At 30.9% G+C, this 11838-nt stretch overlaps 1 long non-coding RNA gene across 1 annotated transcript in view; it reads left to right on the forward strand.

Annotated features, from left to right (window-relative positions):
- Window positions 1-4848: 4848 nt before the first annotated feature.
- LOC143078090 (uncharacterized) overlaps window positions 4849-11838 on the forward strand; it is a 32235-nt gene continuing 25245 nt past the window's right edge. Inside the window, exons 1-4 of the long non-coding RNA XR_012979047.1 lie at window positions 4849-5051; window positions 7305-7370; window positions 8524-8610; window positions 10207-10338. This is a non-coding gene — a long non-coding RNA (uncharacterized LOC143078090). The remainder of the gene's footprint in view (window positions 5052-7304; window positions 7371-8523; window positions 8611-10206; window positions 10339-11838) is intronic.

An 11838-nucleotide genomic window follows, 5' to 3' on the forward strand; every position in this document is an offset into this window, starting at 1 on the left:
TGAATATCACTTTTGCTGTTCATTTTGTGTTTGGTAGTATCTATTTTACGTGGATCTGTACTTATACATCCAGTCATCGTGTTATAGTTCGATATTTTTTGTATTCTTGTCTTCATTTTGTGCCAATATATGCTTTTTAGTGTGTTTTTTTTTATGTTACATTGACGCGTACTTGTACATCTTGTCATTGTGTTATTGTGCCATGGTAAATGTTTGTTTATATATTTGATTGTTTTTATATCACTAAGATTATAACACAAGGTTGACTACTATACCTTTATATTTGAAATATATATTTATAGTGTCTGGTTTTTTTTATGTATCGTTCTCAATGTCATTGAATTGTATGCGACTGTCGTACAAGTGAGAGGTTTGACTTGCTGTACTACCAGGTTTAATCCATCATATTTTACATAAGGAAATACCCGTATCAAGTAAGAAACATGACAGGTGTTATCTATTCGTTCCATGTGTTTGAGCTTTTTATTTTGTCATTTGATAAGAGACAATCCGTTTTGAAATTTCCTCGTATTTCAGTATTTTGTGATTTTACTTTTTTTATATGATATTATACTTGACATAGATGACATAGTATTTCAACAACCAAAGATGGTCATATACAGGTGGACTCATTTCAAGAAACATATATAAATGTCTTATATATTGACCTTTTTTGAAAGATTGGCATGCAGAATGCAGAACTTAAAAAGTGGGTGGCTGAAACTTCCATTTCTGTTGAATTATCGACAAAAACTTTGCTTAAGTGTTATCCTAAGTATAAATCTAGTTTCCGTACATACTACAACAACAACTACTACTACTACTACTACTACTACTACTACTACTACTACTTCAATCGTTTGTTGTGCTAAATATACTATGTGTTTTTCAATATATTCGAAAGCTGCATATTTTGTACATGTACATGTTTTAGCCAAAAATTTGTTCCTGTGAAAATAATTCCAGTGGAACTTATATCACAGGAAATATGTTCTAGAAGAACTTTTTTAACCGATAAATTCTATATGATTTGTTCCACTTCCATTAAATAAATTCCACACTTTACTAATTTGTGATATACGTTCTGGTTAGGCGAACATTATTCCTTACCTAGTGTAATAAGTTCCGGGTTAGTGAGATTTGTTCCTTTCCTGGTTAAATATGTTGCTTGTCCGTGAAATATGTTCCACTGGTTAACCAATTTATATTATATACTGACCATTTGTCATCAGTAAGTTTAAAGTGATCATTATACACATGTATTATATTACTGAGGTAATAAATAAAAAGGGTAAACATGCAATTTTGACTTAAATGTGAAGTAGAGCAAATGTTAAATTATGCACTCCATGAAAAATATTAAAATGACACTTAAAAGCCAGAAAGACTGGCATAAGAAAAATCATTCAGAAAAAAAGTATAGTTAAAGATGACCATTTGTACTAGATTATAAAGAACAAAGTGACTGATCAGTTATATTAAAAAAAACACGTAGAAACAAAAGACACGTTGTTTTGAAAGTTTCAAAATGAGTAATGATCTAAGTACATGTATAACTAGAACATCCATGACAGTTAACAGGAAACAAGAGGAATACTGCTTAAACCATAAATTACAAATTATTGCAATTGCTTTTATTTCTTCTATTCACCCCATAGTTACATTTATGCCTTCAATTGTAAATGTACCCCTTGCAAGCACTGTACGGCATCGAACTTGCACTGATGTTTAAGCGTAACAGGAAAATGTTTTGCTGTTTAATGTGTTGCAGAGTTCCTTATTTTCTGTGAAATATTTTTCAGTGGAACGCATAAGTTGATTTCTATGAAATATTCTCGTTCAAAACTAATATCACAGGAACTTGTTTCACTATTTTAAAACATTTATTATTGGAACAAACTGCCTGAAGCTGTGATTTTAGTTCCGGAACAAAGTTTACAGCTTGGAACATATTTTCTATGATATTATTCAGATGGAACATATTTCCTATTTAATTCGTTCAGGTCGCACACGTGTCACGCCGGAACATTTTTTTTTGTTACACATGGACCAATCCTATACCGTTGAAAAATTCTCGGCACTAGCGCTTTCTTTAAACAATGCCGGTCGGAACCAATTTGTTTTGTTCTTTCCCTGTTACGGATATGTAGATATATGAAGATGTGGCATAAATGCCCATGAAACAACTTTCCATCCATGTCACGATTTGTTAAGGTAAACCATTGTAGGTCCAAAGTATGCATATATTAAACTAAATACACCTTTGAAAGTATTTCTTTACTTTTAATACCTCGTGGCTTAAATCAATAGTTGTCTTTTTTGCACTCATTACTTCTTAGTTCAATATACATTCACATACGTATTGAACGGTGTTTTTTTGTCTGCTGTTTTATGCGACTGCAATGTATCGTATAATGGTATGTTGTTGTCGTTGTCCAAATACCTTTTGGTTCTCAGACAGTAACTCGAGTATTAGCTAATGAATATATAAAACATACCACAGAAGGATTGATCATGTTAGTAATTGTCTCAACTGTTTAGGAAGTGTCGGATAAAAACTGTTTTAACAAACATTCGACTTGTTTTTGGACAGTAACAAGTGTATTGATCTCTATAAAATTGTACCACCAGATTCCGTACCGCAACAGACAAGCTTGAATTATGGCCAAAACTGTTTCAAAATTAGGTGCAAATAAAAGATAGAAAAACTATGATTTTCTGGTTTCTAGACAATAACAACTGGAGGCCATGTATCTCCAAGCTATTGTAACGAGAGGTTCAATACTAAAAAGGAAGGATTCGAATTAATTCCATCGGTTTTGGCCTGAGTAGTTAAAAAAAATTAGGAGCTACAGATGATATTTGTCTCATACTTTACGTTAATTACTTTTAAAATCCTTAATCATTCGCAATGGGTTTCAATTAAAAGTCGTGCATTCTTCGTTCTCTTCGATATATAATGTTCTTCAAACTTACTGTCACAAAATATATATTTTCAGTCGTAAAATAAGATCCAAATGAAAGTAATATTCTGTGATATTAGTTTCAATGGAAACAAATATAACGGTAGTTGTTCCTAATGAACCAAAGGGAAGAATAGAATATGTGTTCAAACAGGAACATGTTTTATGGGAGGGAAGCCTCTGTTAGGTGAAACTGTCGTCTATTTGCACTTTTCAATGTGTCTCCCGTTGATACCAGTTCCAAAATTCTGTATGAATTTATAAAAAAAAAGGAATTCTTTGAGTTCTTCGATATGCTGAAACTGACCGGAATTTAAAAGGTTTAATTATACCCCCTGTTTTTATTACTCTACATTGATGTTAAAATGATCTAAAATTTCCGTTTATTTAAACTTGTGTGACAAACAAATAGGTAAGCAATTAATATATCGTTGAACTGCCGTGACCAATGAATACGATTTGCTAGCATATTTGTATTATTTAACAAAGATTCTACATTAATAAAAGATAGTTTGATAACAATTCTAAACAAAAAAGAATTAAAAGATATATGGAGCTATATTTCCTCCAGATTACTTTTACTACTACTGCGCATTTCATGTTCAAGATGGTGTAAATCTTGTGAATATCTCCTTCGATCTTACGTGATTTGATTTTCAATCACTTTAAACATCAAACAAAACATAAATTGGTGTCAAATCAAAATGGTATACAAATAAAACGAGGAAACTAACCCCCTGCTCAATGTACACCAAATTACCTTGGTTTGTCTTTTTCGTCGATTTATGACATTTAAACATCGACAAACTACTATTGCCTTAATTTATAGATATGTATTTTTCCACTAGCTTGCAGTAAACATTTCAGAATGAAATATTATCCTATAATTTTCATTATTTAAGATGTAGAGTAGTAATTTCATTAAAGATATGGTATAATTTGATATCTGCATGTAATAAGATAAATGTATTCCAATAAATTATTAAAAAAAAAGATCAATAGACAATACATCTATAATAAATCTCATTAGTTTGCATATTGCAATCTACCATTATTTACTATGTGTTAGCCTTTTATATTTGGCAATGTGTAATAAATTCAATAAACATAAATTTCATTTTCTAAAGACTTGTAACAGTTTTTAATTTTTATTTTTTATGTGCATTCCGCTATAAAGAAGTCTGATAGCTGTTGAGCATTACGGTTCGTTAAAAAAGACTTTATTATGTAAGTACACATTTCTGTTCTACATACTTGATTTATACCTTTTATATATGTGTCAGGAATAGTTTTTTTTAATTACAAAGTGACTATAAATAGGCACCGAAAGCGTAAGCAATCCCTCTAAACATTTCAATATAGGAGAGTCTTGATGGGGTTTACAAAAAAAAAATGACAAATAAGTATATATAAAAAGAAGATGTGGTATGATTGTTATATTCTTTATGACAAGATTTTTGGGGTACTGTGGAACATATTCTAACAAAACTCAATTTCAAAACCCAAATATCTGTAAAACATATAGTGTTTGGATACAAAATATAAAATCAAGGATATCAAAGAAAAAAATGGCAATCTTAGATATGTTTGTACTGTTTATGTAGGAATTATTAAGGATAATGAATAACAGCAAAATGATTTCTGAAAATGTAATTCTCATAAATTGTCATAAATTAATATAATATAATTATGTAATGTTGTTTAACTATACTCTAAGTAGGTCCCTGAACACTCAGAAGTAATTGAAATGAATACTCCACTGGAATTTGAACATTGTAACAGGCAAGAATAATACTTATATTTTTGTTGTTAAAAGTTTTTTGTCGATTCTACTTGCTAAACTTGACTGCTTCGTCTCGATTTTTGTTTTCATATTAAGTAAAGATGCAGACTATAACTAACAATGCTGAGCCAACACGAAGGGGAAATCTTCAACCTCAACAAATAGCCCATGTAAATACATTTAAGAATTTGGGTACTCTACAGATTGTGCTCGGTGGAATATTAGCATTCCTTACTCTAGTTGATTTAATCGGAATGGCTTTCATGCTCGTATATCTCTTACCAACATTAATCTGCTCTGGATGGGTAAATATGTTTATTTTGTTAAAGAATTAAAAACATGTTTTACTGCATTCGACTCTTTTTCATAAAGTACAAATTCTATCTTTATGATTGTAATCATGATCATATTATTAGCTCGATTGACCCAATAGGCCAAATGAATTTTTCTTATCACTGGGTGCCCGGCGTCCGTGTCAGTTACCCGTCGTTAGTCGACCTTCGTCGTCTGTTAACTTCTATTATTCTTGAATATTATTTTAGATAGAAATAAACTGTAAACGAAAATAATGTTCAGAAAAGTAAGATCTTCTAATAAGTCAACATGAACAAAAATAGCCATTTGACCCTTGAGAGTTATTGCCCTTTATAGCCAATTGGTCGCAAGTTTTTGTACATGTAATCTTTACAAAATTTTCTCGTCTCGATGTACTGGGCCATTAAAGAGTAATGACACGATTGAATTATACGTTTTTTTTTCTGGTTAATATTGATGAATGTTTTAGAAATAACATCTATCGCCAGGCTACAGACATTCTGATGAACACCAATTGAGGACTTGTCCCTGTATTGTTCTTAATCACACTTAATTGCGAAACTAAGTAAAAGACCAGTTAAAATGTATTTGATTGTCTAATTTAAAAAAAATTAGTGTTGGTGATTTTAACCTAAATTATAAAGAATTCTTGCAATATACTGTCATTAAGTATCCAAATAAACTTACTTGAAATAGATCAAATAGCAAATACGGTCTTTTCCTAGGTGAAAAAAACTTCCCTATAGTTATTTTTCTAACACGCTGCCTAATTTAACAGTGATTGTATATCACACTTTGTTTGTAATGCCCGTGTTGTAGCGCAGTTTTAGATTTGACTGAATATTACCTACGAACAACTGGTAAAAATTCAGTTAATTTTTTTTCTAGCAACGAATTACTAAAATCCTAACCTAGATTCTTTCACAGATACGAATTTGACAAAGATTTGGAACCCGCAGTGGACAAATTGTTATAAACAGAATATCATATGCAAACATGTTCAGTGATGTTGTTAAGCGAGCTCGTAAAATATGGAAACAATCCGTGTTAACTTACGATTCCTTTTAATAAATGTTTTTACCAGATTATTAACTCAACACTGTAATTTTCAATATTGTTTGAATGGTACTATATTTTTTATATGAATAAATTAAAACCTACATGTAGTTAAAAAGAATGGTTAAACATTCACGATCCTACATTATATCAATACCTATATTTTGGCATTGCAAAATATCATTTATTTATCTCAAATTTAATGAAGTCCTAATTAAATATCCATTACAGGTGTACCGATTGATATTTTAGTCTATGATACATGTGTTTCTTAATTACAATCAAACACGCATAATCGATCTTCTCATTTTCAGCTATCACATGTCTCTAAGGCTCACTTTCAAACCGTTCAAACATACTCGTGATATGAATAAACTCTTTTAAGAGTGCACCTATCTTATGCCTTCAAAGGTCATCTGATTTTCCATCAAAATTATCATTTCCACTGTACATGTATTTGGTTTTCTTTTCCTTTTTATCAAACTTTCAGGAACTGCAATTACTCTCAGATTAGTATTTTGTGCCAGGACGGCATAGGCTGCATATATATTTAACATGGTAATCGCCAATATTCATATGGAAACAAAAGCATACCTATAAATAAAAAAGTGCCAACCATTTGACAATCTAAAAATAATAGGTATATTTACACCCCCTCCTCAATTTAGAAGGAAGAGAAAAACGATATCTAAATAAAAAAAGGAAAGGTTGTAAATCTGTAGAAAATAAATCAAAAGAACCGACTTAAATCTTAACACAAAGGACATGTCACTGTAACTGAATTCTAAAGCAGTGAATGCTTCATTATACTTTATTGGAGATTATTCCACAGTACAGTACAGAAACACAACCATATTGTTTTATATTTACTTCATATATATTCTGAATGATAAGTCTACGCTATACACTGACGTCAACCCTAGATACAATAGGTAAATTGCGAGGTCGTAACTCCCGCAGTTTTCTCAACATTAGCCAATCCTGTAGCTGCATTTGAAATTCTGCGAAATATAATGACACTTGCAGTCAAATAGTTTTACCGATGTCCAATATAGTTGGAAACATTTGACCGGTCCAATAGTTCAACGCTTGCAATTTGAAAATATAGTAAAACTATTGTGCTCTTATTCTACATAGAAAATGAAGACTGATGTATAATAACTGTTTATATACATATATGATTATAGTTTGTCATGACTGGATGCTTACCAATCTGCATGTCAGAGAATACGGAGTCAAGCTTGAAATGCAGGGTAAATATAATCTTTAGCTTTATCTTGTTGAAAAAAGAAATCAACGTATCTGCTATCGCTATCTCGAAACTATGAAAAAATATGTGATGACACTGTTGTTAAAAATGTAAAATAACCAAACTACCAAACTCAACGGAAATTTCAAACCAGAAAGTGGTATTATCAAACGGTACAATCAAAACTCAAACACATCAAACGAATGGAAAACAACTGTTATATTTCTTATGTAGAATGTATGTACATTCTCAATACATGTTTTTCTCAGTACAAAGTTACATTTCTCACTACTTAGTTGGACATGCAAAATGTAGAGTTAGTGCTTAGAAATAGCATATTTGAGATGAGTTCTTTGAATTAGGAGTAAGAAACGTTATGTTGAAACATATGTAAATTCAATGCAAGTTGGGATTGAGAAATAAAAAGTTGGTACTGATAACAGTTAATTTGGAACTGGGAATTGTGAAATTGGATGTTAAATCCTGATAATTGACTATAAGGAATGTAACATTAAGACAACAAAATATTGAAAAATTGCTAATGAGGCAACAACTGAACAATGCAAACCCATTAAAAGCATGTCACAAAACAGGACTCACTCTGGTTAATATCAATTTCGCCTCCAAGAAAAGACATCTTAACGATATTTTTAACAGATTCTTATGCAATAGTTTCTTGTTACACCAAATTTTTCAATGGACATCAAGTACACTTTGATTATTTGAAAGTATGCATGAGTTTGAAGCCTTTATGAATATTCATGATATTTCCCTCCAATATTAAGATGAGGGATTGTAGACAACAACAACAAAAAACGGACATCCACCTGGACATTTTCTAATAGCGATGCTTCTCTTTGTGAAGTGAGGAAAAATAGATGCTTCTAGCTTGTTATAACCATAAACCTTATAAAAAGTATTAGCTTGCTGAAAGTGAAAAACATGTATACGAAAAAGCAAAATAAGAAAGACACAATAACAAAAAACTATCAATACAATTACCATCACAATTATTTCGAAAATGTACAGTCCACAAATCATTCATAGAAAATGTTATACTGGCCGGAATCTGCATGCATCCCATCAAAACATGGTGAAAAAATACCAAATAAACAAAAGATATTCGTTTCTTATAGGACGATTATTTCTTACTTCAGAAATCCGCTTTTATGGTGTGTAGTGTTATTGGAGCAGTTATTCTTGGCCCGACCATGTGTATGTTTTCATTTTTTTCAGGAAATTTTGTAAGTAGTAATAATTTTTAGTATAAGTAGTGATCAAAGTTTCATTAGCAAGATCTGTATCGCAAAAAGTTTTATCAATTTTAACATTTCTCATCTGTAATTTGCTGCACCGTAACAAGGGTAGTGTCTATTATTCAAGGTGGATTAACTGTATGCATCACTCTTATACTGTAAAATTTAAGTACACAATCGGTTGTGTTTTTTGCTTGAATCTGTAAATGTAAAGAAAGATTTGCAATGAATGTATAAGAATGTTTGTTTTAAGACAGATCATTGATTGAGTTATTAACATATTTAGACTGATAAACATAAACTTCACATTTGATTTATGTTCTGAAAAATTGTTCAACTTTAAAAAAAAAAGAGGGGATTACTCTTATAGATAAACATTTTTCACGAAAAAGTCGTATACCAAACCACATTTGTTTTCATTGTTTCCCCCTGAATTATGTTAACTTTGAACATACTATGAAGAAACATTAAAATAGGCCTGTCTTTTTTTTTAATTTGTTTTACTGTTTTTCAATTTTCTACAAAAACAAACAACAATACACATGAAGGAAAAAACATGATTCGTAATCGCCACATTGTACATTATCTTAAATCATGTATTTTTTTCTCTCTCCGATTTTCAAAAGAGGGGCCAATTTAAACCAGATGAACAGTCTAGCTCATAGATCGAAAATAAACTGACAACGACATAGCTTAAAATAAATAGACAAACAGACAAATAAAAGTACACAAGACACAAAACTAAATACTTAACTACACGAACCCCACCAAAACTTGGGGTGACTCCATGTGCTTCGAAATGGTAAGCAGAGCCTGCTCCATTTTTGGTACCCGTCGTGTTGCTCATGTTTTTATAAATCCGGTAAATATTATTATCAACATCGCATCAAATATCATACACTTGTGACTAAACGATTGGGTTTTTCATCTTTACCTAACCTTGAGGACTTCCAACAAAATCAGAATTACAGATTCATATCAGCTCTGGTGTGCAAAATACATACTCAGTGTCTACAGGTGTGACTTGTTAAAAAAGAAAATCCCTCTATAAATGAACACAATAAAATGAAATAAACTTACCTTTCTCATTTAAGGAAGTGTCCTATAATTGTTAGAGAAAAACCTTGTTTATTGGCGGAGAACAGAAAATGCTCAAATTTCTTAGGTCAAGTTTGTGATGAATATGTCACTATATGGCACTTTCCATATCGGCCCTACATATATCTTTCGATCAATGTCGATACCATGGGAGTAAACCATTGGTTTGATCTACTGTCTGGAACTGATGAGATTGACTGACTACAAAATGCTATGTAATATTGAAAATAGTAGGATATTAACATATGACTAACAAACAGGGACACTTTACTTGAATGCTGGACTAGTGATGTATATTGTTAAAAGCAGAAAGTGCAATTTGTTGTTGAATAAAAAGAAAAAAAAACTTATGATCTAATGAACTAACCAAATACATCCTCGTCAAAAATGAAGAAAGAAATAGAATTGTACCAATTAATACATATATTTGTTTTACTGAGTTCATCATTATTGATTTACACACACACGTTAATATATACATTTCAGCAGTACAATTATAACTCGAAAGGGTGGTTTATTTTATCATTTACCATAAGCGCATTGTCTGTACCTGCCACAATAGTTGCATTTGTGTCAGCTTCCTATTGTTGCTGTTGTTGGGGGACACAAAGTCAGCAGGTAGGGTTATATACATGTATGTGGTAAAAATGTTTTCTACCTTGTATTATTGATATTTGCGCGGAAATTATATGTTTTATATTGCTTAAATTATATCACAAGAAGCTAATCTATAGAATTGTGAGTGACAAAACAAAATCTACAAATTAAAATAAGAAAATAAGCTGATCACGTATCATGACTATTGAAATAAGACAAGTGTATAAATCAAAGCTTATATATATTCGAAAATATAAACAATTGAATTGCATCTTGTGATCTGCACCAAGAAAAAAATACATATTACGTAAGCTTAAGGTATCATATGAACACAAACATGTATAATTAAATGAAGAAAGATAATACAAATGGTTATGGTTTCAATTTAAAACGCCCAGTAGCAAATACTTAATGTGTACATATTTCATATAAGAATACGAAAATAAATGTTATATGATTGCCAGGTACAACAGCACCGTCCACAAGAAAGCAAATGACATAAAATAAACAATTTAAGGAAACCGTACAGCCTTCAACAATCAGCAACGCCCATAGCATTTAGTCAGCCATAAAATGCCCCGAAATGAAAAATGTTAAACAATTCATACAAGAAAACTAATTGTCTAACTTATGTACAAACAAAAATCAAATATGCACCGCAACAAATTACAATTACACTACCAACAATTTGACTAGCGTTTACATGTACATTAAATGCCGCTATAAAAACAGTACTTTTAGGAAACATTACTAATCAGTACATTAAATGCCGCTATATAAACAGTACTTTTAGGAAACATTACTAAACAGTACATTAAATGCCGCTATATAAACAGTACTATTAGGAAACATCACTAAACAGTACATTAAATACCGCTATATAAACAGTACTTTTAGGAAACATTACTAAACAGTACATCAAATGCCGCTATATAAACAGTACTTTTAGGAAACATCACTATTCAGTACATAAATTTTTATATCATTTTCAGTAATGTTGAGAAAAAGTTGTTTACAGTACTGAAAATTTCAGTCATTTATCAGTACTGAAAATTTCAGCCATTTTTCAGTACTGAAAATTTCAGCCATTTTTCAGTACTGAAAATTTCAGCCATTTTTCAGTACTGAAAATTTCAGCCATTTTTCAGTACTAAAAATTTTTCTCATCTTTAAGTACTTCTACACATACAATATAAGGTCAATGTCAGAAAAATATAAAATGTTTTTATACTGCAACTAGTTGTGTTTATTTTATATAAATTATTGTAACAAAACTCTATTGTGTACGATGTCAATTTCATCATGGCACACTTTCTCCACAATCAGGGGTCCATGAAGGGATGAAAATAAGTCTTTCGTTTGTGTTACGATTTGAATAGCTATCAATTTATTAATTTATGTTGCAGTATAAAAGCAATATTAGGTCAATGACAGAAAAATATAAACTTTTTTTGTGCTTGGCGCAAAACTGGGGAAGGGCTCGGTAGAACCTCGTCCTTCCCCAGTTTCTTAGCCTGATAC

This window comes from Mytilus galloprovincialis, chromosome 6 (assembly GCF_965363235.1).
Source record: "Mytilus galloprovincialis chromosome 6, xbMytGall1.hap1.1, whole genome shotgun sequence".
Classification (NCBI taxonomy): domain Eukaryota; kingdom Metazoa; phylum Mollusca; class Bivalvia; order Mytilida; family Mytilidae; genus Mytilus; species Mytilus galloprovincialis.